Source organism: Ovis canadensis, chromosome 3, assembly GCF_042477335.2.
Source record: "Ovis canadensis isolate MfBH-ARS-UI-01 breed Bighorn chromosome 3, ARS-UI_OviCan_v2, whole genome shotgun sequence".
Lineage (NCBI taxonomy): Eukaryota > Metazoa > Chordata > Mammalia > Artiodactyla > Bovidae > Ovis > Ovis canadensis.
In genome coordinates this window covers 167,684,668-167,694,480 of record NC_091247.1, presented here as the reverse complement: position 1 = coordinate 167,694,480, position 9,813 = coordinate 167,684,668, and positions in this window count along the sequence as shown.

Genomic DNA, 9,813 nt, shown 5'->3' with positions numbered 1-9,813 from the left:
CTTCACGCCTCCTCCCTCCCCGCCAGCCCTTTGCCTCCGAACCCTGGCCGTCTCCCCCGCCCCACCGCGATCCAATCACTCTTTTCCTATTTTCCGTCTTTCCATCGAGACTGTAGGCCAGGACAGGCGATAAGGGTTTGGCAAGTGATGGGGTGGGGACGCCCTGTAACCCCATTTCAAGGAAGATTTGGATACTTAGGGTGAGATAAAGGAACCCAGACAAGACTGGAAAATAAAGACTGCCTAGCTAACAAAGACAAGTTGACAGCCTCCCTCCTAGCCTCGCCTCTCCCGCCCTCCAGCCCCCGCATACCCCAGTTATCTAACGAATACTCAATGATGTAACAAACACTCAGTAATTCAAGGGCCTGCTTCTTCTGACTGCTCCTTGTTGCAGACTTGCGGAAGGAAAGAAACCCCACACAGTGCCTAGATTGGTTGTACTTAGGCGTGCAAGCTGCAGACCTGTACTACCTTAGCTGTAGCTGGATTCTTGCTGCTGCCCTATGTCCTGTGGTCCCATGGTTCTAATAAAAGATGTCACAATTTAATAGGGAAAAAAGATATAATAGGAAATGTAAAACATAATGAAAATGTGGGGGCATGGGAGAGGGACGGTTGGATTATTGGATGAACTGTGTACAAAGAAATGACTAATCGGCTGGAGAGAAAGTGAGATTCTCACCCTCTTTACACCAAAATAAATTCCAGATGTATCAAATATCTTATTATTAAAAATGTAACCACAAAGAGTAGTCAAATAATTCATGGAGTTTGTTTTGTTCTTTTTTATGATCTTGGAGTGGGGAAGATATCTCTAAGTAAGATAAAAGGACGTATTAATAGATTTGCCTATATAATAAGCTTGGGTGAAGAAATTTCTATAAACAAACTTGAGAAATGACAAACTGTGAAAAAATATGTGCAACATGTAAGACAGATCAAGGCCTATTTTTCTTAAGAGCTATAAAACATCAATAAGAAAAAATTATCAGTCACCCCCAAATGGGCAAAAATTGTGATTAGACAGTTGAGGGAAAAAGTAAAAATGGCTTTTCAAACAAATGAATGTACACTTGACCCTATTCATAATAAGTAAAATCCAAATTAGAGTAACAATGAAATGGTTTTTGTTTAGCAATTTAGTAAAGGTCAAAGAGTTTGCTAACACAAGTGATCAAGTATTTGAGGAAATAGTCACTACCATACGTTGTTGTGAGTGTTAATGGACCCAGCTTAGAGCAATTGGCCAATCTATTAACAATTAAAATATTAATCAAAAAATAAAATATTAATCATTTAAATCTTAAATATTAGAAAGTTAAAATTTTTTAATATGATTCAGTCAGACAATGGGACACTGGATTAATCTATATCTACTGATACTGAATGATATCCAAAGCTGTTAAGCAAAATAAACAATAGCATATATAGTCAGCTCCTGAGTGTAGGTTTTAGCTTCTAGGATTGTGCAAATACTAGAAATGAAGTGCTGCCATAATAAAAACCTAAAAATGTGGGAATGGATTTGGAACTGGGTCTTGGGTAGAACCAGGAAGGAATCTAGGAGTGTTAGTGAAAGACTGAAAGATATTGAAGAGCATATTAGTAGAAGGCTCACGTCCTTTGAGAAAGAAAAGTGAGGAAAGTAGGGAAATTGAGGAGCTTCCCAGGTGGCACTAGTGGTAAAGAACCTGCCTGCAGAGGCGGGAGAGGTTAAGAGATGCAGGTTCCATCCCTGGGTTGGGAAGATCCCCTGGAGGAGGGCATGGTAACCCACTCCAGTATTCTTGCTGGAGAATCCCATGGACCGAGAACCTGGTGGGCTATAGTCCATGGGGTCGCAAAGAGTCAGACATGACTGAAGGGACTTAGCATGTATGCATATATATCTAATGAATTGGGGATCTCATTGAGATTTTCAAGCAGAATGTTGAAGGTGCCTTCAGGTTTCTTCTTGTCACTTTTAGTAGAACATATATGAAAAGAAAGAGATAAGCTAAAGAAAGGAATGCCAATAAAAAAAAGTGCTGGGGATTGTTAGGTTTGAAATTTCCTAGCCTCTCCAAGGACCAGTGAGGCTAGAATTTTAAAAAATGGCTTCCAGGACTTCCTTGGTGGTGCAGTGGATAAGTATTGGCCAGCCAGTGCAGGAGTCATGGGTCTGATCCCTGGTCTGGGAAGAGTCCACATGCTGTGGAGCAGCTAAGCCAGTACACCACAACTACTGAGCCCATGGGCTACAACCACTGAAGCCTGGGTTCCTGTAGCCGGTGCTCCACAAGAGAAGCCATCACAATGAGAAGCCCGCACATGGAAACGAAGAGTAGCCTCCTGCTTGCCACAACTAGGGAAAGCCCACATATAGCAAAGAAGACCCAATGCAGCAAAAAAAAAAAAAAAAAAGGGCTTTCAGGGAAAGACCATATCTAAGGAATGCTCAAGAAACTATTGTCTGAAAATAAAGCCAAGGATATAAACATAAATTTTCTGTTAAAGAAAGAGCTAAGGCAGTGCCTCAGAATGGTTTCATTAAACAATAGGACTCTCAGTGATCAAAGAACCCCAAGGAAGAAAAGGTTTATCTCGATAATATTTGTGAATATGGCTTTCATGTGATGTAGTTAACCTCCATAAGATTCACAGGAGAACTATAAAGATTTTAAGAGAATTGTATTTGCAGAATTTTATTGGTGATAGAATAATTCTCCCTTACTATTCTAATAGATAAATGTTAGCTGTTTTAAATCCCTCAAGTTTGGAGTAATGTATTACACAGCAATAGGTAACTAATTCAGAATATTATATAATGAGGGGGTTATAGGCACTGCTTTATTTAAAATAAATTACCAAGAAAAAATTCTAATTAATTTTTTTCTTCTTGGTTATTCATTTCAAATAAAGCAGTGTGTACATGTCAATCCCAAACTTCCTAACTATCCCTTCCTTCCCCCTCTATGTTTCCCTCCAGTACCCATAAGTTCATTCTGTAAGTCTGTGAGTCTGTTTGTAAATAAGTTCATTTGTATCATTTTTTTGATTCTGCATATAAGCTATATCATATGATATTTCTTTCTCTGTCTGACTTACCTCACTTAGTATGACAATATCTAAGTCCATCAAATTGCTGCAAATGGCATTGTTTCATTCTTTTAACAGCCGAGTAATATTCCATTGTATATATGTACCACATCTTCTTTATCCATTCCTCTGTTGATGGACATTTAGGTTGCTTCCCTGTCTTGGCTATTGTAAACAGTGTTGCAGTGAACATTGGGGTGCATATATCCTTTTGCACCATGTTTTCCCCAGGATATATACCCAAGAGTGGGATTGTAGAATCATATGTAGCTGTATTTTTAGTTTTTTAAGGAACCTCCGTACTGTTCTCCATAGTGACTATACCAATATACATTCCAACCAACACTGTAGGAAGGTTCTCTTCTCTCTACACCCTCTCCAGCAATTTTTGTTTGTGGATTTTTTTTAATGATGGCCATTTGACTAGTGTGAGGTGATATCTCATTGTAGTTTTGATTTGTATTTCTCTAATAATTAGTGATGTTGAACATCTTTTCATGTGCCTCTTGGCCATCTGTATGTCTTCTTTGGAGAAATGTCTATTTAGGTCTTTTGCCCATTTTTTGATTGGGTTGTTTGTTTTGATATTAAGCCACATGAGCTGCTTATAAATTTTGGAGCTAATCCCTTGTCACTCACATCATTTCCAAATATTTTCTCCCATTCTGTGGGTTATCTTTTCATTCTGTTTATGGTTTCCTTTGCTGTGCAAAAGCTTTTGAGCTTGATTAGGTCCCATTTAAGTTGCAGCAATATCTTTTTCAATCCATCTCCTAGAGTAATGCCTGAATTCTACTTTAATAAAAAGAATCATACAGAATGTAGTCTTCTGTGTTTTGACCTTTTTCTTTCAGCATTATGAGTTATTGTGTATAGCTGTAGACCATTGCTTCTCAGTCTATGCAGTTGACCTTTGAACAGCACAAGGGTATTGTTGAACTGTGCAAGTCCATTTATATGAGGATTTTTTTTCCACTAAATACATATTATGGTACTATATGATCTAATACTGGTTGAATCCATGAATGCAGAACCCCAGATTCATCGAGGACTGACTATAAAGTTTTACATGGATTTTTTTGTTTAGAATTTTTTTTCTTGGTTAAAAAAAGTAGAATACAGGCAAAACTAATCTATGTTTGTGGTCAGAATTGTGATTACCTTTGAGGCATGGAGTAGTAACTAGAAGGGGTCAATCTGGGTGCTAGTAAAGTTGTGTTTCTGTATTCAAGTGTGCTTAATTTGTAAAAATACAGAGTTGTATACTTGTAATCTGTACTTTCCTGTATGTATATTATACATGAATACACAGTTTAAAAATATGAGAAACACTTGTAATCTGCTTTTGAAAATATTCAGAAGCTTTTTTCTTCAAGCAGTACACCTACTTTCAGTGGGGTGATTCTTCTGATGGTCAGGCTGGGTTGATCTGGTAGCTGTAGGCAACTGGCAGCTCACATGGGGCTGGATGATACAAGTTGCCTTTTCTCACATGATGGGAGTTTGGTGCTCTCGGCTGAACCTCTCTCTCCTTGTGGTCTTTCATGGCAGTCTCAGGGTAGCCAGTGTGTGAGTGGAAGCTTCAAGCTCCCTTGAAGCCTTGCTTGTAATTCACATAGCATTATTCCTTCCCCACCCTCTCTCTCAAGCATATTTAGGTGGTAAGGCAAATTATCAGGTTATCCCAGCTTCAAGGAGTGGTTATACTCCATCTCTTGATGGATATAAATGCAAAACATTTATGACCATTTTATTTATTCATAAATTTTTATTTAGTCACCTATCTATTTATTTATCTTTGGCTCTGCTGGGTCTTCACTGCTATGAGAGGACTTTCTCTAGTTGCACCGAGCAGGGGCTACTCTCAAGTTGTGGTGGACGGGCTTTTCATCGTGGCTTCTTTCGTTGCAGAGCACAGGCTCTAGGCACTCAGGCTTCAGCAGCTGTGGCGTGTGGGATCAGGAGTTGATGTGTATGGGCTTAGTTGCTCTGACACATGTGGAATCTTCCTGAACCAGTGACTGAACCTGTTTTTGAGGCAGGTTCTTAACCATGGACCACCAAGGAAGTCCCATGACCATTTAAAATCTTCCATTATCACCAATAACCAAATCTTTAAGTGCAGGAATTGTTGCTTAATTAGGTACTTTTAGAAAGGAAGAATGTCTGAATAACTTGGCGTCAACATTATAAGGAATATCGCTCTGAAATGACAGAGCATTATGCACAAAGGTGCCTGGAAATAAACATGTACCCAATAACAATCAACAAGAGACCCAGATCTTTTAATACCATTTTCCACTAAAAGGAACCAGGGTCCTTGGATTCATTCCAGGTCCTATCCCAGGGTTGGGACAGGAAAAGTTAAAGATGAACTTGGAATGTCAGGCTGAATAAATTAATGTAGGAAAAGAGAAATTGCTGATTGACAAATATAAGGGAAATGATGAAGTAGAAAATAATTCTGCAACCATCAGAGTAAAAATTGGTTTGATCAAGAGTCATCAGTGAGTGCTAATTTTAAGGGAGGAAGTTTCATGAGGAATAAGGTGTTTACATAGTTTGTGTAAAGTGTTTCCCTACAGTTTGCTTGTTAGTTATAAGAGGAAAATTATAACCGCATAGTGGGAAAAACAGACAGCACTTGACTAGGTGGTCAAAATTAATATTACTAATGAGAGGCAGAGGAAGTTGTGAGCTTCCAGGTATGTGTCTCCACCCCAAGAAAGACACAGAATCACTTAGGCTAGGGGTGCATAATTTGATTCTAAATATGGGAAAACACACAAGCCCCAGTTGAGGAATATTTTATATATTTAAAAGAAACTGGCCAGTATTTTATTTTTAAATATTAATGTCATGAGAGACAAAGGCAGACTGAGTAACTGTTCCAGAATAAAAGGAGACTAAAAAAACAACTAAATACAAGATGTGATCTTGGACTGAGTCCTGTCCTTGAGGGGAGAAGAAAATGCTGTAACAGGTATTCTGGGGACAAAACTGGGATATGGATGGCAGCTTACAGTCACTGTTTTATCTTTGTTAAGAGATAGATGGTAAATGTTAAATTTTCCATTGTTGGTAACTGTGGTTACCAGTATCCTGTTCTTAGAAAACGTACTCAGATGTGTTAAAGAAATACGGTGGCATGATGTATGTTATCTACTTTCAAATGACTCAAGAAAAAGAAATAATTGGGTCTCCCTGGTGGTCCAGTGGTTAAGACTCCACACTGCCAATGCAGGGGGCCCCAGGTTCAATCCCTGGTCAGAGAACTAGATCCTACATGCTGCAGCTAACAAGTCCACATGCCACCACAAAGATCAAGGATCCTGTATGCTGCAGCTAAGACCCAGAGCAGTCAAAATAAGTAAATAAATAAAAATAAGTTTTAAATAAATAAATAATGTGCATGTATATATATGTGCATGTGATATATGCAATATATAATTTATATTTTATTAATGTAATTATTGGGAGAAGGAAATGGCAACCCACTCCATTCTTGCCTGGAGAAACCCAGGTACAGAAGAGTCTGGTAGGCTGTCATCTATGGGGTCGCACCGAGTCAGACACGACAGAAGCGACTTAGTAGAGAGAGAATGTAATTATTAATTATTTATTATGAACTATATAAAATTATATCTATAGAGAATGATAAAAACAAATGACAAAGAAATAAATAGTAAAACAAATTTTGACAAAATGTCCAGAATTGGTGAAGCTGGATAAAAGATATATGGATTGGATAGGAGAAAAGCGATAAGCAGGAAGTTATCTGAGAGCAACCAGAGGCGGCCACTTCAGCTAACTGTTGAATAGGCACCTAATCCCACCAAGCAATTTCCCAGCCCTGCCCAGTACTATGCTCACTAGACCTCCAAAAATAGTCAGGGGGCTGTAAAACCCCCACCCACCAGGCTGGCAGGACTTGCCCTACCTCTAGCGCATGCCCACACCTCACAGTATCCTGCACTAAAGTAATTTTCTGCGGCCACTGGACTCATTAACTGCTCGTGAATATTCCACAAATACATACATCTAATTGTAACAAATTATGGGAAGAACATGCAAGGTAGTGTACCTTGTTATATAACCTGCAATTGTCAATCACGGTTGTCCATCAATGGTCCCTGTGGATTATGCAAATAACCTTGCCTTATAAACTGTACCCCAGGTCTCCAGGGCCATTTGCCTCCCTTGTTGCGGCCCACCTCTCTCTTCAGGTATTCTCTCTGTTTTCTCTTTGTATGCGCTCAGTTGCGTCCAATATTTTGATCACCTGATGAAACAGCTGACTCACTGGAAAAGTCCCTGATTCTGGGAAAAATTGAGGGCAGAAGAAGAGGGCATCGGGGGATGAGATGGCAGGACAGCATCGCTGATATGATGGACATGAACTTGGGCAAACTCCAAGAGGCAGTGAGGGACAGGGAGGCCTGGCGAGCTGCAGTCCGTGGGGTCGCAAAGAGTCAGACACGACTGGGTGACTGAAGAACAACAAGTCACATCCAAAACAAGTCACATCCAACTTTGTAACCTACTCTTTCTTTCCTTGTTGTTAATAAACTTTCTTGCAACAGGTAAGACCTGAGATTCTTCTTTTCATCCTTGAGGCCCTCCCTTCTGGAGGAAGGGTCTCCAGACTCTCCTTCTGCTAACAAAAGTGGTCAAAGAAGAAAAAAAGATACGTGGGAATACTCTGTATGTATTTTCCAAATTTCTAAGTTTGAAATTGTTTCAAAGTAAAAATTTAAAAAAATTTGCTTCTTCACTGCTTTAGTTAAAAGTGAGCATCTATTTAGTAATTTAGTGATGGTGCTAAGGAATTGTTTCAGCATATTACTGTCACACTTATAAAAACGGGCAAGTAAAAACTGTTAATAATGAAATAATATAAGCATTCTAATACAGTTTCATCTTATTTTTTGTATCTCAACATTTCAGACTTTGATGGAAATATTTAGTTTCAGCTAAATACTGATTTTATCACTGTACACACACACACACACACACACATTATTTTTGCTGGGCCATTTGAGTTAGTTGTGACTTTTTACTCCTAAATACCTAAAAGCTTCAGTATCTATCTCCTAACAACAAAGGTATTCGCCTAAGTAACCGTTATGACTGTCAAACTGTGGAGGTTTATTACCGATAGAAAAGAAAGTGAAAGTGTTAGTTGCTCAGTCCTGTCCAACTTTCTGTGATCCCATGGACTGTTACCCACCAGACTCCTCTGTCCATGGCATTCTCCAGGCAAGGATACTGAAGTGGGTAGTTACTCCCTTCTCCAGGGGCTCTTCCTGAGCCAGGGATTGAACTGGGTCTCCTAGATTGCAGGCAGATTCTTTATCATCCGAACCACCAGAGAATCCCAAATTTAAAAAAATTATGTAATACACAGTCCATATTGAATTTCTCCAGTTTTCATAATGATGTCCTTTATAGCTTTTAAAAGAATTTCAATCAAGGAGTGCTTATTGTATTTCTTTATCATGTCCCTTTCCTTTCCTTATCTTCGAGGATATTAAACATACTTATTTAAAACATTTTTCAAGTTTCTCTATTATTTCCATTTAGGTAGAGTGAATTCTTCTATTTATTCAGTTTGTTGACTTTCTGTCATGGTGGTATTTTTCATTACGAGCCTTGAATTTTAGTTTGCTAGCTTGTCTTTTGTGTTTCATTCTCACATGTGTCTTGGTTAGTGTCTTTGCAGATTAGGTGTTTATTGCTCGGCATCAGTTGGCTTACAGTGTCGTTCTGCAGTTGGTTTTTGCACTAGTGATAGCGCCATCTGTTCAGTTCAGTTCAATTCAGCTCAGTGGCTCAGTCATGGCCTACTCTCTGCGTCCCCATGAATCGCAGCACGCCAGGCCTCCCTATCCATCACCAACTCCCGGGGTTCACTCAGACTAACATCCATCGAGTCAGTGATGCCATCCAGCCATCTCATCCTCAGTCGTCCCCTTCTCCTCCTGCCCCCAGTCCCTCCCAGCATCAGGGTCTTTTCCAATGAGTCAACTCTTCGCATGAGGTGGCCAAAGTACTGGAGTTTCAGCTTCAACATCAGTCCTTCCAAAGAACACCCAGGACTGATCTCCTTTAGGATGGACTGGTTGGATCTCCTTGTAGCCCAAGGGACTCTCAAGAGTCTTCTTCAACACCACAGTTCAAAAGCATCAATTCTTCTGTGCTTACCTTTCTTCACAGTCCAACTCTCACATCCATACATGACTACTGGAAAAACCATACCCTTGACTAGACGGATCTTTGTTGGCAAAGTAATGTCTCTGCTTTTGAATATGCTATCTAGGTTGGTCATAACTTTCCTTCCAAGGAGTAGGCATCTTTTAATTTCATGGCTGCAGTCACCATCTGCAGTGATTTTGGAGCCCCCCAAAATAAAGTCTAACACTGTTTCCACTGTTTCTCCATCTATTTCCCATGAAGTGATGGGACCACATGCCAGGATCTTAGTTTTCTGAATGTTGAGTTTTAAGCCAAGTTTTTCACTCTCCTATTTCACTTTCAACAAGAGGCTTTTTAGTTCCTCTTCACTTTCTGCCTTCTGTAGACTTTTGGAAATTTGTGGGGGCATTTTTGGTGCTAACAGCGACTGGTGAAGCTAGTAGCAATTGGTGGGCAGGTGTCAGCTAAGTTAAATTAATAGAACACGCCTAAGCAACAAAGACTTGTCCTCCCCTAGATGCTGATACAAACTTGTTA